At 41.8% G+C, this 23316-nt stretch overlaps 5 non-coding genes across 5 annotated transcripts; all 5 read right to left on the bottom strand.

Moving 5' to 3' along the window:
• Positions 1-32: 32 nt before the first annotated feature.
• On the bottom strand, positions 33-104 carry TRNAG-UCC (transfer RNA glycine (anticodon UCC)). The gene has a single exon. It is a non-coding gene; the product is annotated as a tRNA-Gly (tRNA).
• A 3028-nt stretch (positions 105-3132) lies between these two features.
• On the bottom strand, positions 3133-3204 carry TRNAG-UCC (transfer RNA glycine (anticodon UCC)). The gene has a single exon. It is a non-coding gene; the product is annotated as a tRNA-Gly (tRNA).
• Positions 3205-3275: 71 nt separating this feature from the next.
• Positions 3276-3347, bottom strand: TRNAG-UCC (transfer RNA glycine (anticodon UCC)). Its single transcript has one exon. It is a non-coding gene; the product is annotated as a tRNA-Gly (tRNA).
• A 2582-nt stretch (positions 3348-5929) lies between these two features.
• On the bottom strand, positions 5930-6001 carry TRNAG-UCC (transfer RNA glycine (anticodon UCC)). The gene has a single exon. It is a non-coding gene; the product is annotated as a tRNA-Gly (tRNA).
• Positions 6002-6215: 214 nt separating this feature from the next.
• On the bottom strand, positions 6216-6287 carry TRNAG-UCC (transfer RNA glycine (anticodon UCC)). Its single transcript has one exon. It is a non-coding gene; the product is annotated as a tRNA-Gly (tRNA).
• Positions 6288-23316: the final 17029 nt, after the last annotated feature.

The following is a 23316-nucleotide window of genomic DNA, read 5'->3' as shown; positions in this document are numbered from 1 at the left end:
TACACTGGAATAACATATAAAGAAGAAGCGCGTGCGATGGCCGGGAATCGAACCCGGGTCAACTGCTTGGAAGGCAGCTATGCTCACCACTATACCACCATCGCGATGTGATATATCTTGATAAATATTATTATTTATAGCGATACACTGGAATAACATATAAAGAAGAAGCGCGTGCGATGGCAGGAAATCGAACGCAGGTCAACTGCGTGGAAGGCAGCTACGCTCACCACTATACCGAGGTGATATAACGTTACAAATATTATTATTCATAGCGATACACTGGAATAACATATAAAGAAGAAGCGCGTGCGATGGCCGGGAATCGAACCCGGGTCAACTGCTTGGAAGGCAGCTATGCGCACCACTGTACCACTATCACGAGGTGAAATAACGTTACAAATATTATTATTCATAGCGATACACTGGAATAACATATAAAGAAAAAGCGCTTACGATGGCCGGGAATCGACCCTGGGTCAACTGCTCGGAAGGCAGCTATGCTCACCACTATACCACCATCGCGATGTGAAGTATTTTGATCAATATTATTATTCATAGCGATACACTGGAATAACATATAAAGAAGAAGCGCGTGCGATGGCCGGGAATCGAAACCGGGTCAAATGCTTGGAAGGCAGCTACGCTCACCACTATATAAAGTGGTATACCACCATCACGATGTGAAGTATGTTGATAAATATTATTATTCATAGCGATCCACTGGAATAACATATAAAGACAAGTTGGCAAGCCAAAATATGCCTCTCCTCGGAAGAATTGTCCCTAGTGGTATTAATTTCTCGAGATAACCCTTAAAGATATATCTCCGCAATTTAGAGTTATTTGTTAAAAATATTAACCCATTTCTATCCCGCCCGGTATAAAATTTTAATTATAATTAAAATAATTGAGACGAAACGACCAATTTTAATTTATTCAGAATATCATAAGTTAAGTAGTTACAACAGTAAGTTAGACGTACTATAACAATGCACAATTGAATTAAACCCTTTTACAGAACAAGTTTATCAGTTAAATATAATACGAAGCAAATTTTAATGAAATATCTACAGAGGCTTTTTGGAATTACTCGCTTACGAAATACTTGCCGCATCTTTAACGCTCATTTTATTTCAACACTCGCCCTTGATGAAGATACCGTAGATATCTGGTAGTGGACGACTCGTTTACTTCCTGTTGACGTTGTGACGCATACCACATGAAAAAGACCAATGCCGTCCAATTTCCAATATCATATAATGACTCGCACACCCAAGAAATCATTGACTGCGTTAGAAATCGTAGATATCCAAATATCCACACCAAATGTATTTACAAGAAGCAAAAACCTTACCATCAACAAAGCACAGAGAGCCACTTGACTAACCGCCAGCTTTTAAAGCAATTAACGTTAAATTATCTCCTTTGAATTAACAGAACTATATATAGGTCGTTAAGAAAGTGGACCACCCACAGGGTCTACCCTTTAACCCTCTAATCTCGGCTGACTGCGCTAAAACAAGATTTAACCTTTAAAAAATACCAGATTAGGCCTTCATAAATTCATTAATAAAAAAAGACTTTATTACCTATTATGCTTACGATGCCTGTCTTAATTTCAGTGAATCTAAGCAGCTATCGGTGGTTCTGTGGTAGAGCGCTCGACTGCCAAGCCGAATGGTCTGGGTTCGAAACCTGGGTGGCGCATTTGTTTTTAATCAATAGAGAAACGCTAAATTAGAATTTCTTCGATGCAATAATTTCAATTTCAATTAAACCAAAATTTCGTACTCTATTAAATACGCTTCCGATAAAGCTGAAGGTCTAATTTTCAATAAGGCGTAACAAGTGTCGGTGGTTCTGTGGTAGAACGTCCGCCTGTCAATCAGGAGGTCTCGGGTTCAAATCCCGCCCGATGCGATCGCAAATTGATACTAAGACGAATACCGTGTACAACTGGTGGAAACCCTGCCATTGGACGTTGAGAGGTAGCATTACACTCAGCACTTGGTCCGTCCCAAAGTCATTAAGAAGAAGTTGGAGAGAAAACGCCCATATAAACACAACAGACTCAACATGCACATCCATCAGAACACAAACACAACAAATTCAACACTCACAACCTACGCCTAAACATTACAAAAACCGTAATACACCAAACCGTCACGACGGTGAGCGAAAAAACACCATCCAAACCAAACCGCATATGCATCCGTTAACGCTCACCGTCACACGATGGTTTTGCCAACCCTTTGAGAAACTGCGTACGCAGTGATTACACTTTGCACCGAAAATGCGAACGCGTTCGCAGTCCTGACAGACAGACACACCCACAGACCCACCCACAGACAGACACGGTCGTTGTATAACCCCTCCTAGGGGACTTTGTCCCCTCGGAGAGGTAAAAAAGCGCTTACGATGGCCGGGAATCGACCCTGGGTCAACTGCTCGGAAGGCAGCTATGCTCACCACTATACCACCATCGCGATGTAAAGTATCTTGATCAATATTATTATTCATAGCGATACACTGGAATAACATATAAAGAAGAAGCGCGTGCGCTGGCCGGGAATCGAACCCGGGTCAACTGCTTGGCAGGCAGCTATGCTCTCCACTATACCACCATCGCGATGTGAAGCATCTTGATAAATATTATTATTCATAGCGATACACTGGAATAACATATAAAGAAAAAGCGCTTACGATGGCCGGGAATCGACCCTGGGTCAACTGCTCGGAAGGCAGCTATGCTCACCACTATACCACCATCGCGATGTGAAGTATCTTGATCAATATTATTATTCATAGCGATACACTGGAATAACATATAAAGAAGAAGCGCGTGCGACGGCCGGGAATCGACCTCGCGTCAACTGCTTGGAAGGCAGTTATGCTCACCACTATACTACCATCGCGATGTGAAGTATTTTGATAAATATTATTATTCATAGCGATACACTGGAATAACATATAAAGAAGAAGCGCGTGCGATGGCCGGGCATCGAACCCGGGTCAACTGCTTGGCAGGCAGCTATGCTCACCACTATACCACCATCACGATGTGAAGTATCTTGATCAATATTATTATTCAAAGCGGTACACTGGAATAACATATAAAGAAGAAGCGCGTGCGATGGCCGGGAATCGAACCCGGGTCAACTGCTTGGAAGGCAGCTATGCTCTCCACTATACCACCATCGCGATGTGAAATGTGTTGATAAATATTATTATTCATAGCGATACACTGGAATAACATATAAAGAAGAAGCGCGTGCGATGGCCGGGAATCGAACCCGGGTCAACTGCTTGGAAGGCAGCTATGCACACCACTATACCACCATCGCGATGTGAAATGTGTTGATAAATATTATTATTCATAGCGATACACTGGAATAACATATAAAGAAGAAGCGCGTGCGATGGCCGGGAATCGAAACCGGGTCAAATGCTTGGAAGGCAGCTACGCTCACCACTATATAAAGTGGTATACCACCATCACGATGTGAAGTATGTTGATAAATATTATTATTCATAGCGATCCACTGGAATAACATATAAAGACAAGTTGGCAAGCCAAAATATGCCTCTCCTCGGAAGAATTGTCCCTAGTGGTATTAATTTCTCGAGATAACCCTTAAAGATATATCTCCGCAATTTAGAGTTATTTGTTAAAAATATTAACTCATTTCTATCCCGCCCGGTATAAAATTTTAATTATAATTAAAATAATTGAGACGAAACGACCAATTTTAATTTATTCAGAATATCATAAGTTAAGTAGTTACAACAGTAAGTTAGACGTACTATAACAATGCACAATTGAATTAAACCCTTTTACAGAACAAGTTTATCAGTTAAATATAATACGAAGCAAATTTTAATGAAATATCTACAGAGGCTTTTTGGAATTACTCGCTTACGAAATACTTGCCGCATCTTTAACGCTCATTTTATTTCAACACTCGCCCTTGATGAAGATATAGTAGATATCTGGTAGTGGACGACTCGTTTACTTCCTGTTGACGTTGTGACGCATACCACATGAAAAAGACCAATGCCGTCCAATTTCCAATATCATATAATGACTCGCACACCCAAGAAATCATTGACTGCGTTAGAAATCGTAGATATCCAAATATCCACACCAAATGTATTTACAAGAAGCAAAAACCTTACCATCAACAAAGCACAGAGAGCCACTTGACTAACCGCCAGCTTTTAAAGCAATTAACGTTAAATTATCTCCTTTGAATTAACAGAACTATATATAGGTCGTTAAGAAAGTGGACCACCCACAGGGTCTACCCTTTAACCCTCTAATCTCGGCTGACTGCGCTAAAACAAGATTTAACCTTTAAAAAATACCAGATTAGGCCTTCATAAATTCATTAATAAAAAAAGACTTTATTACCTATTATGCTTACGATGCCTGTCTTAATTTCAGTGAATCTAAGCAGCTATCGGTGGTTCTGTGGTAGAGCGCTCGACTGCCAAGCCGAATGGTCTGGGTTCGAAACCTGGGTGGCGCATTTGTTTTTAATCAATAGAGAAACGCTAAATTAGAATTTCTTCGATGCAATAATTTCAATTTCAATTAAACCAAAATTTCGTACTCTATTAAATACGCTTCCGATAAAGCTGAAGGTCTAATTTTCAATAAGGCGTAACAAGTGTCGGTGGTTCTGTGGTAGAACGTCCGCCTGTCAATCAGGAGGTCTCGGGTTCAAATCCCGCCCGATGCGATCGCAAATTGATACTAAGACGAATACCGTGTACAACTGGTGGAAACCCTGCCATTGGACGTTGAGAGGTAGCATTACACTCAGCACTCGGTCCGTCCCAAAGTCATTAAGAAGACGTTGGAGAGAAAACGCCCATATAAACACAACAGACTCAACATGCACATCCATCAGAACACAAACACAACAAATTCAACACTCACAACCTACGCCTAAACATTACAAAAACCGTAATACACCAAACCGTCACGACGGTGAGCGAAAAAACACCATCCAAACCAAACCGCATATGCATCCGTTAACGCTCACCGTCACACGATGGTTTTGCCAACCCTTTGAGAAACTGCGTACGCAGTGATTACACTTTGCACCTGACAGACAGACACACCCACAGACCCACCCACAGACAGACACGGTCGTTGTATAACCCCTCCTAGGGGACTTTGTCCCCTCGGAGAGGTAAAAAAGCGCTTACGATGGCCGGGAATCGACCCTGGGTCAACTGCTCGGAAGGCAGCTATGCTCACCACTATACCACCATCGCGATGTAAAGTATCTTGATCAATATTATTATTCATAGCGATACACTGGAATAACATATAAAGAAGAAGCGCGTGCGCTGGCCGGGAATCGAACCCGGGTCAACTGCTTGGCCGGCAGCTATGCTCTCCACTATACCACCATCGCGATGTGAAGTATCTTGATAAATATTATTATTCATAGCGATACACTGGAATAACATATAAAGAAAAAGCGCTTACGATGGCCGGGAATCGACCCTGGGTCAACTGCTCGGAAGGCAGCTATGCTCACCACTATACCACCATCGCGATGTGAAGTATCTTGATCAATATTATTATTCATAGCGATACACTGGAATAACATATAAAGAAGAAGCGCGTGCGACGGCCGGGAATCGACCTCGCGTCAACTGCTTGGAAGGCAGTTATGCTCACCACTATACTACCATCGCGATGTGAAGTATCTTGATAAATATTATTATTCATAGCGATACACTGGAATAACATATAAAGAAGAAGCGCGTGCGATGGCCGGGCATCGAACCCGGGTCAACTGCTTGGCAGGCAGCTATGCTCACCACTATACCACCATCACGATGTGAAGTATCTTGATCAATATTATTATTCAAAGCGGTACACTGGAATAACATATAAAGAAGAAGCGCGTGCGATGGCCGGGAATCGAACCCGGGTCAACTGCTTGGAAGGCAGCTATGCTCTCCACTATACCACCATCGCGATGTGAAGTATCTTAATAAATATTATTATTCATAGCGATACACTGGAATAACATATAAAGAAGAAGCGCGTGCGATGGCCGCTAATCGAACCCGGGTCAACTGCTTGGAAGGCAGCTATGCTCACCACTATACCACCATCGCGATGTGAAGTATCTTGATAAATATTATTATTCATAGCGATACAATGGAATAACATATAAAGAAGATGCGCGTGCGATGGCCGGGAATCGAACCCGGGTCAACTGCTTGGAAGGCAGCTATGCTCACCACTATACCACCATCGCGACGTGAAGTCTCTTGATAAATATTATTATTCATAGCGATACACTGGAATAACATATAAAGAAGAAGCGCGTGCTATGGCCGGGAATCGAACCCGGGTCAAATTTTTGGAAGGCAGCTACGCTCACCACTATACTACCATCTCGATGTGAAGTATCTTGATAAATATTATTATTCATAGCGATACATTGGAATAACATATAAAGAAGAAGATATATTCCCTTGTCGCTCGCTTTTTTTCTCGGAGTTTTAGTTTCGTAAGACACTCCACCTTTTTTAACTTTCACTGATTGTTCGATTCCAACTTCTTCGATGTTTGACATCCGACGGACCTCTTGAATATAGTCCCCATCCGATTCGTCCGACTCTAATAACATCTCCTCTTCAGGCCTATCAAAAACTGAAACTGCTTGACTCGCGGAGCTTTGACTATTACTTGTGGAAGCCATTTTAGCCTGTTATGTTTTAATAGTAAAATTTTGCCCTTTTATACCAATAAAGTATTTATTTTTTTCATTAATTTTTTCAAAAATATAAAACCTTGAATATTAAAGTGCTTAATACAAGGATAGAACCTAGTTATAATTTATCGGTATGTAAATGGTATTTAAAATTGTTTGTGAATGTTAATTTAAATATAGACATGTATAAAAAATATAAAATTATTAATTATTTTTTTAATTCCGTGACAAAAAAGACAACGCCCTAAGAGTTTTAATATTTTTGCTTTAAAAATCGATTATAGATGTAAGAATTTTGTTAATTACAGGGTTAGATGTTTTAAAATTCTATGGGAATAAATATATTTCTGCGAGGTATAAAATTTAAACGAAGGTATAAAATTATATTTCTGCAGGGTGTATTTGATAAAAAATTGTCTTTTGACTTGATTTTAAAACAGGTTAAAATTAGGATGTAAAAATTAAATATTATGAAATTTTTCTTATAAAAAGACTGTCTTTCACCGTATTTGTTTATAAAACCATGGGCTCTCGCGAAGTTTTGACTGTTTCTGGTAAGATTTCTCATCCTCTTGCTGTTAATCCCTTTTCACTAAAATATTTAGCTTTACGTAAAGTTAGGAATTATAACCTTTTTGAAATTAACGATATTTCAAATAGAGTTGAAAATTACTGTATGAGAACTGTCTTTCTTGAGTGTAAAGCATTAATAGAACCCTTTAAAAAAATTGTTTTTGCCTGTCCCTTTATAAAAAAATTCTTTCAAATTATCGCCAGCTGTTTTCGCTTCGGTTTTTTCTAGAAGAATCAATAACAATTCTTGTCTATTTGACGTTCATTCTATTAATTTTGTCTGTCCCCACGAGGCTTTTGAGTTTGACGGCTTATTGTTCCACACTCAATCCTCTCTTGAAGGCTGGTTTTCTTGCGAAATTTTACGCTTAATTGGAAAACATATGCGCATATATCAAAATTTAAATAAGATCCCATGGTTTCATCAACACAAAAATCGTAGGAGCCTTCAACGTGACCTTTTGTTACTGTTTCAATTACAACAAGTTTCTTTTTTTCGAAAAAAACAATTAAGTATAACAAATGACTTTCGCCTATCACGATATAACATCCGTTTGGAGATAGGAATGAGAGTTTTATTTTTTATTAATGATTTGGATCGACAAGAAGTTAAAATAGTTACAACTTTAGAGTAAGGAATACTAATTTTAAAAAAATAATTACAATAATTAAAATAAATATTTTTATTTTTAGTTGCAAATTATCTCGAACAGATCAAAATCTAAACGATCGTCGGCAACTTTTCCAACTGCGACTCAAGGTATTTACAATATTTTATTTATTTATTTTAAAAACTAAAACTATTTATTTTTTAAATAGGACTCAAATCTTATAAAATTTTAATATTCTACTATTTTATTTAAAGACTATATTTGTGTTTTTTATTTTAATTGTTTTTATTTGGTGAAAGTGATAATTTTTGAAATGTTTTATATTTTTTATTTTAAATGTTTTTCAAATATGTTTTCAAAAATAACTAGCTTTATTAATTTAATTTACGAGGTGGAGGTTCTTTTTAATGGTTCATAACTCTATTTTTTCTTTTTTAACTAGCTTTATTAATTTAATTTATAGTATTAGATTATATTAACTGAAATTTTATTAGTACGCTTTGTACTAGATTTGATGTTTTTCTATTATTATTATTATTATTATTAATCTCTTTGCTTTTTCATCTCTTGCGCTATATACCCTTGAGCCTAACCGAAACCTTAAAAGTCTACCTGAGATTATTAACATTTCTTTTATATAGCAAACATTCTTTGTTTTCATCTTTTTTATCCAGTGAATTTTCAAGAAATTTTATTCTTATCTTTTTTGTTAGGTATCAAATTTTTTTGGTTAAATTAATTCGGTTATATAAATATCTTTTTGTTTTCATTAATATTAGTTTTTTTTTATATTTTATTTTATTATTATTATTATTATTATTATTATTATTTAAAAAATTCTTGAAAATTTATTGTTTAAAACTGATTTAGACAAAGTTTATCTGGGCTACAATCTATCGCCTATATCAAACGACCCATTGATTATTTATTAATCTTTTTGTTATTTTCATTTTTTCTATATACTTTTTCTTTACTAACATCGGTTAAACTTTAATGTTTTATGTTTTTTTTGGTAATTGATAATTATATTAACTGAAAAATGTATAAGTACATTTTGTACTAGGTTGTTTAAAAATTGAATAAATTGTTTTTATTAATTTATAAAAACTTGTTTAAGAAGGATATTAGTTGTATTAAAAAATTAATAATTATTCCCAAAGACAATATTTTTAAATTTTTAAAATAAAGGTCGGGCTTAAACAATAAAATCTCAATGTAAAGGATTTTACCAGGAGAAATCTAGAATCAAGATGTCTGGTGAATTACATCTAAAGCCTGTACTTTCTTTGCCGCGATCTTTAAAAATTCTCTCTTTTCGAGTAGTAAGAATGTTTATTCTTTTGTAATACTCGTCAAATTTCGCGATGGAATCACAAGAATTTAAAGTCTGAACTTCATGTGTTAGATCAAATTCAACATGTTGGCACTGTACAACATACCGTTCGATCTGTTTTAATTCAGACAGTCTCGAACTATATACTTCCGAAGCGATTAAGACCAAAACCAGTGTTTTTATTCGTGCGATGTTAGAGCAACAAAAATAATTCTTGTGGTAAATATTTTTTTAGATATATTCATTTTTAATAGATTAATTTATTTATATTTATAAATTCTAGCCTGAATTTCCAACCCGACATGTCGTTTTGTACCGAAGAGGAAAAATACCTTCTACGAATTGATGTAATTATAATTATTTTTAATTATACACTTAAAATATTTTTAACATTGTGTTTTTATATTTTTCAGCCTTCAAATTATTTATACAACCTTCTTTAATTCTTTATTATTTATTAATTTAATTTGTTAGATTTTAGTTTTATTTGTAGTGATTCATATGTTGTTAAGTGTTTAAAAAAATATATTGTTTGAAATATCATAGTTATTAAATATTATAATAACTAATTGTGTTTTTTTGATTACTTAAACTAGCATTGATTTTAAAATAATAAAATATTTGCGAAAAAAAATGAAAAATTCATTTATATTAGTTTAGTTGATTAAAGTATTTTGGGTGGGGCCAAAAGTTGCCAAGGGTATAAAGCGAAGGTCGCGAATACGTTTCCCCATCTCGCAAATAACTAATTAGCATTTTAAACGGCGAAAAAAATAAAAAAGTAACACCAAAAGTAAATAAGTGGAAGTATTTGGTGGGGTCACATATTACCGCCGATATCTCGGTTCGACCTTGTCCGATCGTGACCAAACTTGTTGGGAGTATAGACCGAGGCTTAGTGGTTGTGGACAGGTGTCAGGCGTCGAGGTCATCTTCAAGGTGAAATTTGAGATTGAAAACAAAAATATGTTTTTCGATTTTTCCAAGGACAAAAATTTTGTTTTGCGAAAATATTTTGGGGGGTGGGGGGGGTTGTTTTGGCCGCCAAGATGGCGGCCATCTTGGAAAAAATGGTTCATATTTAGTCCATCTCTACTGGCCTGAAAGCTTCTGCGTATTCCCTCTGCGTTGAGAACGATGTAATCGAACGAAACCCCCTTCGTTCGCGATAAAATGATTCATTGGCCTGAAAGCTTCTGCGTATTCCCTCGGCGTTGAGAACAATGGAATCGAACGAAACCCCTTCGTTCGCGATAAAATGATTCATTGGCCTGAAAGCTTCTGCGTATTCTCTCGGCGTTGAGAACAATGGAATCGAACGAAACCCCTTCGTTCGCGATAAAATGATTCATTGGCCTGAAAGCTTCTGCGTATTCTCTCGGCGTTGAGAACAATGGAATCGAACGAAACCCCTTCGTTCGCGATAAAATGATTCATTGGCCTGAAAGCTTCTGCGTATTCTCTCGGCGTTGAGAACAATGGAATCGAACGAAACCCCTTCGTTCGCGATAAAATGATTCATTGGCCTGAAAGCTTCTGCGTATTCTCTCGGCGTTGAGAACAATGGAATCGAACGAAACCCCTTCGTTCGCGATAAAATGATTCATTGGCCTGAAAGCTTCTGCGTATTCCCTCGGCGTTGAGAACAATGGAATCGAACGAAACCCCTTCGTTCGCGATAAAATGATTCATTGGCCTGAAAGCTTCTGCGTATTCTCTCGGCGTTGAGAACAATGGAATCGAACGAAACCCCTTCGTTCGCGATAAAATGATTCATTGACCAAAAAGCTTCTGCGTATTCCCTCGGCGTTGAGAACGATAGAATCGAACGAAACCTCTTCGTTCGCGATAAAATGATTCATTGGCCTGAAAGCTTCTGCGTATTCTCTCGGCGTAGAGAACGATGGAATCGAACGAAACCCCTTCGTTCGCGATAAAATGATTCATTGGCCTGAAAGCTTCTGCGTATTCCCTCGGCGTTGAGAACGATGGAATCGAACGAAACCCCTTCGTTCGCGATAAAATGATTCATTGACCAAAAAGCTTCTGCGTATTCCCTCGGCGTTGAGAACGATAGAATCGAACGAAACCTCTTCGTTCGCGATAAAATGATTCATTGGCCTGAAAGCTTCTGCGTATTCTCTCGGCGTAGAGAACGATGGAATCGAACGAAACCCCTTCGTTCGCGATAAAATGATTCATTGGCCTGAAAGCTTCTGCGTATTCCCTCGGCGTTGAGAACGATGGAATCAAACGAAACCCCTTCGTTCGCGATAAAATGATTCATTGGCCTGAAAGCTTCTGCGTATTCTCTCGGCGTTGAGAACGATGGAATCGAACGAAACCCCTTCGTTCGCGATAAAATGATTCATTGACCAGAAAGCTTCTGCGTATTCCCTCGGCGTTGAGACCGATGGAATCAAACGAAACCCCTTCGTTCCGATAAAATGATTCATTGGCCTGAAAGCTTCTGCGTATTCCCTCTGCGTTGAGAACGATGTAATCGAACGAAACCCCTTCGTTCGCGATAAAATGATTCATTGGCCTGAAAGCTTCTGCGTATTCCCTCTGCGTTGAGAACGATGGAATCAAACGAAACCCCTTCGTTCCAATAAAATGATTCATTGGCCTGAAAGCTTCTGCGTATTCCCTCTGCGTTGAGAACGATGGAATCGAACGAAACCCCTTCGTTCCGATAAAATGATTCATTGGCCTGAAAGCTTCTGCGTATTCCCTCTGCGTTGAGAACGATGGAATCAAACGAAACCCCTTCGTTCCGATAAAATGAGTCATTGGCCTGAAAGCTTCTGCGTATTCCCTCTGCGTTGAGAACGATGGAATCGAACGAAACCCCTTCGTTCGCGATAAAATGATTCATTGGCCTGAAAGCTTCTGCGTATTCCCTCTGCGTTGAGAACGATGGAATCGAACGAAACCCCTTCGTTCGCGATAAAATGATTCATTGGCCTGAAAGCTTCTGCGTATTCCCTCTGCGTTGAGAACGATGGAATCAAACTAAACCCCTTCGTTCCGATAAAATGATTCATTGGCCTGAAAGCTTCTGCGTATTCCCTCTGCGTTGAGAACGATGGAATCGAACGAAACCCCTTCGTTCCGATAAAATGATTCATTGGCCTGAAAGCTTCTGCGTATTTCCTCTGCGTTGAGAACGATGGAATCGAACGAAACCCCTTCGTTCGCGATAAAATGATTCATTGGCCTGAAAGCTTCTGCGTATTCCCTCTGCGTTGAGAACGATGGAATCGAACGAAACCCCTTCGTTCGCGATAAAATGATTCATTGGCCTGAAAGCTTCTGCGTATTCCCTCTGCGTTGAGAACGATGAAATCGAACGAAACCCCTTCGTTCCGATAAAATGATTCATTGGCCTGAAAGCTTCTGCGTATTCCCTCGGCGTTGAGAACGATGGAATCGAACGAAACCCCTTCGTTCCGATAAAATGATTCATTGGCCTGAAAGCTTCTGCGTATTCCCTCTGCGTTGAGAACGATGGAATCGAACGAAACCCCTTCGTTCCGATAAAATGATTCATTGGCCTGAAAGCTTCTGCGTATTCCCTCTGCGTTGAGAACGATGGAATCGAACGAAACCCCTTCGTTCGCGATAAAATGATTCATTGGCCTGAAAGCTTCTGCGTATTCCCTCTGCGTTGAGAACGATGGAATCGAACGAAACCCCTTCGTTCGCGATAAAATGATTCATTGGCCTGAAAGCTTCTGCGTATTCCCTCTGCGTTGAGAACGATGGAATCGAACGAAACCCCTTCGTTCGCGATAAAATGATTCATTGGCCTGAAAGCTTCTGCGTATTCCCTCGGCGTTGAGAACGATGGAATCAAACGAAACCCCTTCGTTCCGATAAAATGATTCATTGGCCTGAAAGCTTCTGCGTATTCCCTCTGCGTTGAGAACGATGGAATCGAACGAAACCCCTTCGTTCGCGATAAAATGATTCATTGGCCTGAAAGCTTCTGCGTATTCCCTCTGCGTTATGAACGATGGAATCGAACGAAACCCCTTCGTTCGCGATAAAATGATTCATTGGCCTGAAAGCTTCTGCGTATTCCCTCGGCGTTGAGAACAATGGAATCGAACGAAACCCCTTCGTTCGCGATAAAATGATTCATTGGCCTGAAAGCTTCTGCGTATTCTCTCGGCGTTGAGAACGATAGAATCGAACGAAACCTCTTCGTTCGCGATAAAATGATTCATTGGCCTGAAAGCTTCTGCGTATTCCCTCAGCGTTGAGAACGATGGAATCGAACGAAACCCCTTCGTTCGCGATAAAATGATTCATTGGCCTGAAAGCTTCTGCGTATTCTCTCGGCGTTGAGAACGATGGAATCGAACGAAACCCCTTCGTTCGCGATAAAATGATTCATTGACCAAAAAGCTTCTGCGTATTCCCTCGGCGTTGAGAACGATAGAATCGAACGAAACCTCTTCGTTCGCGATAAAATGATTCATTGGCCTGAAAGCTTCTGCGTATTCTCTCGGCGTAGAGAACGATGGAATCGAACGAAACCCCTTCGTTCGCGATAAAATGATTCATTGGCCTGAAAGCTTCTGCGTATTCCCTCGGCGTTGAGAACGATGGAATCGAACGAAACCCCTTCGTTCGCGATAAAATGATTCATTGACCAAAAAGCTTCTGCGTATTCCCTCGGCGTTGAGAACGATAGAATCGAACGAAACCTCTTCGTTCGCGATAAAATGATTCATTGGCCTGAAAGCTTCTGCGTATTCTCTCGGCGTAGAGAACGATGGAATCGAACGAAACCCCTTCGTTCGCGATAAAATGATTCATTGGCCTGAAAGCTTCTGCGTATTCCCTCGGCGTTGAGAACGATGGAATCAAACGAAACCCCTTCGTTCGCGATAAAATGATTCATTGGCCTGAAAGCTTCTGCGTATTCTCTCGGCGTTGAGAACGATGGAATCGAACGAAACCCCTTCGTTCGCGATAAAATGATTCATTGACCAGAAAGCTTCTGCGTATTCCCTCGGCGTTGAGAACGATGGAATCAAACGAAACCCCTTCGTTCCGATAAAATGATTCATTGGCCTGAAAGCTTCTGCGTATTCCCTCTGCGTTGAGAACGATGTAATCGAACGAAACCCCTTCGTTCGCGATAAAATGATTCATTGGCCTGAAAGCTTCTGCGTATTCCCTCTGCGTTGAGAACGATGGAATCAAACGAAACCCCTTCGTTCCAATAAAATGATTCATTGGCCTGAAAGCTTCTGCGTATTCCCTCTGCGTTGAGAACGATGGAATCGAACGAAACCCCTTCGTTCCGATAAAATGATTCATTGGCCTGAAAGCTTCTGCGTATTCCCTCTGCGTTGAGAACGATGGAATCAAACGAAACCCCTTCGTTCCGATAAAATGATTCATTGGCCTGAAAGCTTCTGCGTATTCCCTCTGCGTTGAGAACGATGGAATCGAACGAAACCCCTTCGTTCGCGATAAAATGATTCATTGGCCTGAAAGCTTCTGCGTATTCCCTCTGCGTTGAGAACGATGGAATCGAACGAAACCCCTTCGTTCGCGATAAAATGATTCATTGGCCTGAAAGCTTCTGCGTATTCCCTCTGCGTTGAGAACGATGGAATCAAACTAAACCCCTTCGTTCCGATAAAATGATTCATTGGCCTGAAAGCTTCTGCGTATTCCCTCTGCGTTGAGAACGATGGAATCGAACGAAACCCCTTCGTTCCGATAAAATGATTCATTGGCCTGAAAGCTTCTGCGTATTTCCTCTGCGTTGAGAACGATGGAATCGAACGAAACCCCTTCGTTCGCGATAAAATGATTCATTGGCCTGAAAGCTTCTGCGTATTCCCTCTGCGTTGAGAACGATGGAATCGAACGAAACCCCTTCGTTCGCGATAAAATGATTCATTGGCCTGAAAGCTTCTGCGTATTCCCTCTGCGTTGAGAACGATGGAATCGAACGAAACCCCTTCGTTCCGATAAAATGATTCATTGGCCTGAAAGCTTCTGCGTATTCCCTCGGCGTTGAGAACGATGGAATCGAACGAAACCCCTTCGTTCCGATAAAATGATTCATTGGCCTGAAAGCTTCTGCGTATTCCCTCTGCGTTGAGAACGATGGAATCGAACGAAACCCCTTCGTTCCGATAAAATGATTCATTGGCCTGAAAGCTTCTGCGTATTCCCTCTGCGTTGAGAACGATGGTATCGAATGAAACCCCTTCGTTCGCGATAAAATGATTCATTGGCCTGAAAGCTTCTGCGTATTCCCTCTGCGTTGAGAACGATGGAATCGAACGAAACCCCTTCGTTCGCGATAAAATGATTCATTGGCCTGAAAGCTTCTGCGTATTCCCTCTGCGTTGAGAACGATGGAATCGAACGAAACCCCTTCGTTCGCGATAAAATGATTCATTGGCCTGAAAGCTTCTGCGTATTCCCTCGGCGTTGAGAACGATGGAATCAAACGAAACCCCTTCGTTCCGATAAAATGATTCATTGGCCTGAAAGCTTCTGCGTATTCCCTCTGCGTTGAGAACGATGGAATCGAACGAAACCCCTTCGTTCGCGATAAAATGATTCATTGGCCTGAAAGCTTCTGCGTATTCCCTCTGCGTTATGAACGATGGAATCGAACGAAACCCCTTCGTTCGCGATAAAATGATTCATTGGCCTGAAAGCTTCTGCGTATTCCCTCTGCGTTGAGAACGATGGAATCGAATGAAACCCCTTCGTTCGCGATAAAATGATTCATTGGCCTGAAAGCTTCTGCGTATTCCCTCTGCGTTAAAAACGATGGTATCGAATGAAACCCCTTCGTTCGCGATAAAATGATTCATTGGCCTGAAAGCTTCTGCGTATTCCCTCTGCGTTGAGAACGATGGAATCGAACGAAACCCCTTCGTTCGCGATAAAATGATTCATTGGCCTGAAAGCTTCTGCGTATTCCCTCTGCGTTGAGAACGATGGAATCGAACGAAACCCCTTCGTTCGCGATAAAATGATTCATTGGCCTGAAAGCTTCTGCGTATTCCCTCGGCGTTGAGAACGATGGAATCAAACGAAACCCCTTCGTTCCGATAAAATGATTCATTGGCCTGAAAGCTTCTGCGTATTCCCTCTGCGTTGAGAACGATGGAATCGAACGAAACCCCTTCGTTCGCGATAAAATGATTCATTGGCCTGAAAGCTTCTGCGTATTCCCTCTGCGTTATGAACGATGGAATCGAACGAAACCCCTTCGTTCGCGATAAAATGATTCATTGGCCTGAAAGCTTCTGCGTATTCCCTCTGCGTTGAGAACGATGGAATCGAACGAAACCCCTTCGTTCCGATAAAATGATTCATTGGCCTGAAAGCTTCTGCGTATTCCCTCGGCGTTGAGAACGATGGAATCGAACGAAACCCCTTCGTTAACGATAAAATGATTCATTGACCAGAAAGCTTCTGCGTATTCCCTCGGCGTTGAGAACGATGGAATCAAACGAAACCCCTTCGTTCCGATAAAATGATTCATTGGCCTGAAAGCTTCTGCGTATTCCCTCGGCGTTGAGAACGATGGAATCGAACGAAACCCCTTCGTTCGCGATAAAATGATTCATTGGCCTGAAAGCTTCTGCGTATTCCCTCTGCGTTGAGAACGATGGAATCGAACGAAACCCCTTCGTTCGCGATAAAATGATTCATTGGCCTGAAAGCTTCTGCGTATTCTCTCGGCGTTGAGAACAATGGAATCGAACGAAACCCCTTCGTTCGCGATAAAATGATTCATTGGCCTGAAAGCTTATGCGTATTCCCTCGGCGTTGAGAACAATGGAATCGAACGAAACCCCTTCGTTCGCGATAAAATGATTCATTGGCCTGAAAGCTTCTGCGTATTCTCTCGGCGTTGAGAACGATAGAATCGAACGAAACCTCTTCGTTCGCGATAAAATGATTCATTGGCCTGAAAGCTTCTGCGTATTCTCTCGGCGTTGAGAACGATAGAATCGAACGAAACCTCTTCGTTCGCGATAAAATGAATCATTGGTCTGAAAGCTTCTACGTATTCTCTCGGCGTAGAGAACGATGGAATCGAACGAAACCCCTTCGTTCGCGATAAAATGATTCATTGGCCTGAAAGCTTCTGCGTATTCCCTCGGCGTTGAGAACGATGGAATCGAACGAAACCCCCTCGTTCGCGATAAAATGATTCATTGACCAAAAAGCTTCTGCGTATTCCCTCGGCGTTGAGAACGATAGAATCGAACGAAACCTCTTCGTTCGCGATAAAATGATTCATTGGCCTGAAAGCTTCTGCGTATTCTCTCGGCGTAGAGAACGATGGAATCGAACGAAACCCCTTCGTTCGCGATAAAATGATTCATTGGCCTGAAAGCATCTGCGTATTCCCTCGGCGTTGAGAACGATGGAATCGAACGAAACCCCTTCGTTCGCGATAAAATGATTCATTGGCCTGAAAGCTTCTGCGTATTCTCTCGGCGTTGAGAACGATGGAATCGAACGAAACCCCTTCGTTCGCGATAAAATGATTCATTGACCAGAAAGCTTCTGCGTATTCCCTCGGCGTTGAGAACGATGGAATCAAACGAAACCCCTTCGTTCCGATAAAATGATTCATTGGCCTGAAAGCTTCTGCGTATTCCCTCTGCGTTGAGAACGATGTAATCGAACGAAACCCCTTCGTTCGCGATAAAATGATTCATTGGCCTGAAAGCTTCTGCGTATTCCCTCTGCGTTGAGAACGATGGAATCGAACGAAACCCCTTCGTTCCAATAAAATGATTCATTGGCCTGAAAGCTTCTGCGTATTCCCTCTGCGTTGAGAACGATGGAATCAAACGAAACCCCTTCGTTCCGATAAAATGATTCATTGGCCTGAAAGCTTCTGCGTATTCCCTCTGCGTTGAGAACGATGGAATAAAACGAAACCCCTTCGTTCCGATAAAATGATTCATTGGCCTGAAAGCTTCTGCGTATTCCCTCTGCGTTGAGAACGATGGAATCGAACGAAACCCCTTCGTTCCGATAAAATGATTCATTGGCCTGAAAGCTTCTGCGTATTCCCTCTGCGTTGAGAACGATGGAATCAAACGAAACCCCTTCGTTCCGATAAAATGATTCATTGGCCTGAAAGCTTCTGCGTATTCCCTCTGCGTTGAGAACGATGGAATCGACCGAAACCCCTTCGTTCGCGATAAAATGATTCATTGGCCTGAAAGCTTCTGCGTATTCCCTCTGCGTTGAGAACGATGGAATCGAACGAAACCCCTTCGTTCCGATAAAATGATTCATTGGCCTGAAAGCTTCTGCGTATTCCCTCTGCGTTGAGAACGATGGAATCGAACGAAACCCCTTCGTTCGCGATAAAATGATTCATTGGCCTGAAAGCTTCTGCGTATTCCCTCTGCGTTGAGAACGATGGAATCAAACTAAACCCCTTCGTTCCGATAAAATGATTCATTGGCCTGAAAGCTTCTGCGTATTCCCTCTGCGTTGAGAACGATGGAATCGAACGAAACCCCTTAGTTCCGATAAAATGATTCATTGGCCTGAAAGCTTCTGCGTATTCCCTCTGCGTTGAGAACGATGGAATCGAACGAAACCCCTTCGTTCGCGATAAAATGATTCATTGGCCTGAAAGCTTCTGTGTATTCCCTCTGCGTTGAGAACGATGGAATCGAACGAAACCCCTTCGTTCGCGATAAAATGATTCATTGGCCTGAAAGCTTCTGCGTATTCCCTCTGCGTCGAGAACGATGGAATCGAACGAAACCCCTTCGTTCGCGATAAAATGATTCATTGGCCTGAAAGCTTCTGCGTATTCCCTCTGCGTTGAGAACGATGGAATCGAACGAAACCCCTTCGTTCGCGATAAAATGATTCATTGGCCTGAAAGCTTCTGCGTATTCCCTCTGCGTTGAGAACGATGGAATCGAACGAAACCCCTTCGTTCCGATAAAATGATTCATTGGCCTGAGAGCTTCTGCGTATTCCCTCGGCGTTGAGAACGATGGAATCGAACGAAACCCCTTCGTTCGCGATAAAATGATTCATTGGCCTGAAAGCTTCTGCGTATTCCCTCTGCGTTGAGAACGATGGAATCGAACGAAACCCCTTCGTTGCGATAAAATGATTCATTGGCCTGAAAGCTTCTGCGTATTCCCTCTGCGTTGAGAACGATGGAATCGAACGAAACCCCTTCGTTCGCGATAAAATGATTCATTGGCCTGAAAGCTTCTGCGTATTCCCTCTGCGTTGAGAATGATGGAATCGAACGAAACCCCTTCGTTCCGATAAAATGATTCATTGGCCTGAAAGCTTCTGCGTATTCTCTCGGCGTAGAGAACGATGGAATCGAACGAAACCCCTTCGTTCGCGATAAAATGATTCATTGGCCTGAAAGCTTCTGCGTATTCCCTCGGCGTTGAGAACGATGGAATCGAACGAAACCCCTTCGTTCCGATAAAATGATTCATTGGCCTGAAAGCTTCTGCGTATTCCCTCTGCGTTGAGAACGATGGAATCAAACGAAACCCCTTCGTTCCGATAAAATGATTCATTGGCCTGAAAGCTTCTGCGTATTCCCTCTGCGTTGAGAACGATGGAATCGAACGAAACCCCTTCGTTCCAATAAAATGATTCATTGGCCTGAAAGCTTCTGCGTATTCCCTCTGCGTTGAGAACGATGGAATCAAACGAAACCCCTTCGTTCCGATAAAATGATTCATTGGCCTGAAAGCTTCTGCGTATTCCCTCTGCGTTGAGAACGATGGAATAAAACGAAACCCCTTCGTTCCGATAAAATGATTCATTGGCCTGAAAGCTTCTGCGTATTCCCTCTGCGTTGAGAACGATGGAATCGAACGAAACCCCTTCGTTCCGATAAAATGATTCATTGGCCTGAAAGCTTCTGCGTATTCCCTCTGCGTTGAGAACGATGGAATCAAACGAAACCCCTTCGTTCCGATAAAATGATTCATTGGCCTGAAAGCTTCTGCGTATTCCCTCTGCGTTGAGAACGATGGAATCGAACGAAACCACTTCGTTCGCGATAAAATGATTCATTGGCCTGAAAGCTTCTGCGTATTCCCTCTGCGTTGAGAACGATGGAATCGAACGAAACCCCTTCGTTCCGATAAAATGATTCATTGGCCTGAAAGCTTCTGCGTATTCCCTCTGCGTTGAGAACGATGGAATCGAACGAAACCCCTTCGTTCGCGATAAAATGATTCATTGGCCTGAAAGCTTCTGCGTATTCCCTCTGCGTTGAGAACGATGGAATCAAACTAAACCCCTTCGTTCCGATAAAATGATTCATTGGCCTGAAAGCTTCTGCGTATTCCCTCTGCGTTGAGAACGATGGAATCGAACGAAACCCCTTAGTTCCGATAAAATGATTCATTGGCCTGAAAGCTTCTGCGTATTCCCTCTGCGTTGAGAACGATGGAATCGAACGAAACCCCTTCGTTCGCGATAAAATGATTCATTGGCCTGAAAGCTTCTGTGTATTCCCTCTGCGTTGAGAACGATGGAATCGAACGAAACCCCTTCGTTCGCGATAAAATGATTCATTGGCCTGAAAGCTTCTGCGTATTCCCTCTGCGTTGAGAACGATGGAATCGAACGAAACCCCTTCGTTCGCGATAAAATGATTCATTGGCCTGAAAGCTTCTGCGTATTCCCTCTGCGTTGAGAACGATGGAATCGAACGAAACCCCTTCGTTCGCGATAAAATGATTCATTGGCCTGAAAGCTTCTGCGTATTCCCTCTGCGTTGAGAACGATGGAATCGAACGAAACCCCTTCGTTCCGATAAAATGATTCATTGGCCTGAAAGCTTCTGCGTATTCCCTCGGCGTTGAGAACGAAGGAATCGAACGAAACCCCTTCGTTCGCGATAAAATGATTCATTGGCCTGAAAGCTTCTGCGTATTCCCTCTCCGTTGAGAACGATGGAATCGAACGAAACCCCTTCGTTCCGATAAAATGATTCATTGGCCTGAAAGCTTCTGCGTATTCCCTCTGCGTTGAGAACGATGGAATCGAACGAAACCCCTTCGTTCGCGATAAAATGATTCATTGGCCTGAAAGCTTCTGCGTATTCCCTCTGCGTTGAGAATGATGGAATCGAACGAAACCCCTTCGTTCCGATAAAATGATTCATTGGCCTGAAAGCTTCTGCGTATTCCCTCGGCGTTGAGAACGATGGAATCAAACGAAACCCCTTCGTTCCGATAAAATGATTCATTGGCCTGAAAGCTTCTGCGTATTCCCTCAGCGTTGAGAACGATGGAATCGAACGAAACCCCTTCGTTCGCGATAAAATGATTCATTGGCCTGAAAGCTTCTGCGTATTCCCTCTGCGTTGAGAACGATGGAATCGAACGAAACCCCTTCGTTCGCGATAAAATGATTCATTGGCCTGAAAGCTTCTGCGTATTCCCCCTGCGTTGAGAACGATGGAATCAAACTAAACCCCTTCGTTCCGATAAAATGATTCATTGGCCTGAAAGCTTCTGCGTATTCCCTCTGCGTTGAGAACGATGGAATCGAACGAAACCCCTTCGTTCCGATAAAATGATTCATTGGCCTGAAAGCTTCTGCGTATTCCCTCTGCGTTGAGAACGATGGAATCGAACGAAACCCCTTCGTTCGCGATAAAAAGATTCATTGGCCTGAAAGCTTCTGCGTATTCCCTCTGCGTTGAGAACGATGGAATCGAACGAAACCCCTTCGTTCGCGATAAAATGATTCATTGGCCTGAAAGCTTCTGCGTATTCTCTCGGCGTTGAGAACGATGGAATCGAACGAAACCCCTTCGTTCGCGATAAAATGATTCATTGACCAGAAAGCTTCTGCGTATTCCCTCGGCGTTGAGAACGATGGAATCAAACGAAACCCCTTCGTTCCGATAAAATGATTCATTGGCCTGAAAGCTTCTGCGTATTCCCTCTGCGTTGAGAACGATGTAATCGAACGAAACCCCTTCGTTCGCGATAAAATGATTCATTGGCCTGAAAGCTTCTGCGTATTCCCTCTGCGTTGAGAACGATGGAATCGAACGAAACCCCTTCGTTCCAATAAAATGATTCATTGGCCTGAAAGCTTCTGCGTATTCCCTCTGCGTTGAGAACGATGGAATCAAACGAAACCCCTTCGTTCCGATAAAATGATTCATTGGCCTGAAAGCTTCTGCGTATTCCCTCTGCGTTGAGAACGATGGAATAAAACGAAACCCCTTCGTTCCGATAAAATGATTCATTGGCCTGAAAGCTTCTGCGTATTCCCTCTGCGTTGAGAACGATGGAATCGAACGAAACCCCTTCGTTCCGATAAAATGATTCATTGGCCTGAAAGCTTCTGCGTATTCCCTCTGCGTTGAGAACGATGGAATCAAACGAAACCCCTTCGTTCCGATAAAATGATTCATTGGCCTGAAAGCTTCTGCGTATTCCCTCTGCGTTGAGAACGATGGAATCGAACGAAACCACTTCGTTCGCGATAAAATGATTCATTGGCCTGAAAGCTTCTGCGTATTCCCTCTGCGTTGAGAACGATGGAATCGAACGAAACCCCTTCGTTCCGATAAAATGATTCATTGGCCTGAAAGCTTCTGCGTATTCCCTCTGCGTTGAGAACGATGGAATCGAACGAAACCCCTTCGTTCGCGATAAAATGATTCATTGGCCTGAAAGCTTCTGCGTATTCCCTCTGCGTTGAGAACGATGGAATCAAACTAAACCCCTTCGTTCCGATAAAATGATTCATTGGCCTGAAAGCTTCTGCGTATTCCCTCTGCGTTGAGAACGATGGAATCGAACGAAACCCCTTAGTTCCGATAAAATGATTCATTGGCCTGAAAGCTTCTGCGTATTCCCTCTGCGTTGAGAACGATGGAATCGAACGAAACCCCTTCGTTCGCGATAAAATGATTCATTGGCCTGAAAGCTTCTGTGTATTCCCTCTGCGTTGAGAACGATGGAATCGAACGAAACCCCTTCGTTCGCGATAAAATGATTCATTGGCCTGAAAG

The sequence above is a fragment of the Leiobunum rupestre genome, chromosome 1, assembly GCF_980474605.1.
Source record: "Leiobunum rupestre chromosome 1, qqLeiRupe1.1.hap1, whole genome shotgun sequence".
NCBI lineage: Eukaryota > Metazoa > Arthropoda > Arachnida > Opiliones > Sclerosomatidae > Leiobunum > Leiobunum rupestre.
The sequence above is the reverse complement of the archived record's forward strand: the minus strand, read 5'-3'. Positions and strand labels throughout refer to the sequence as shown.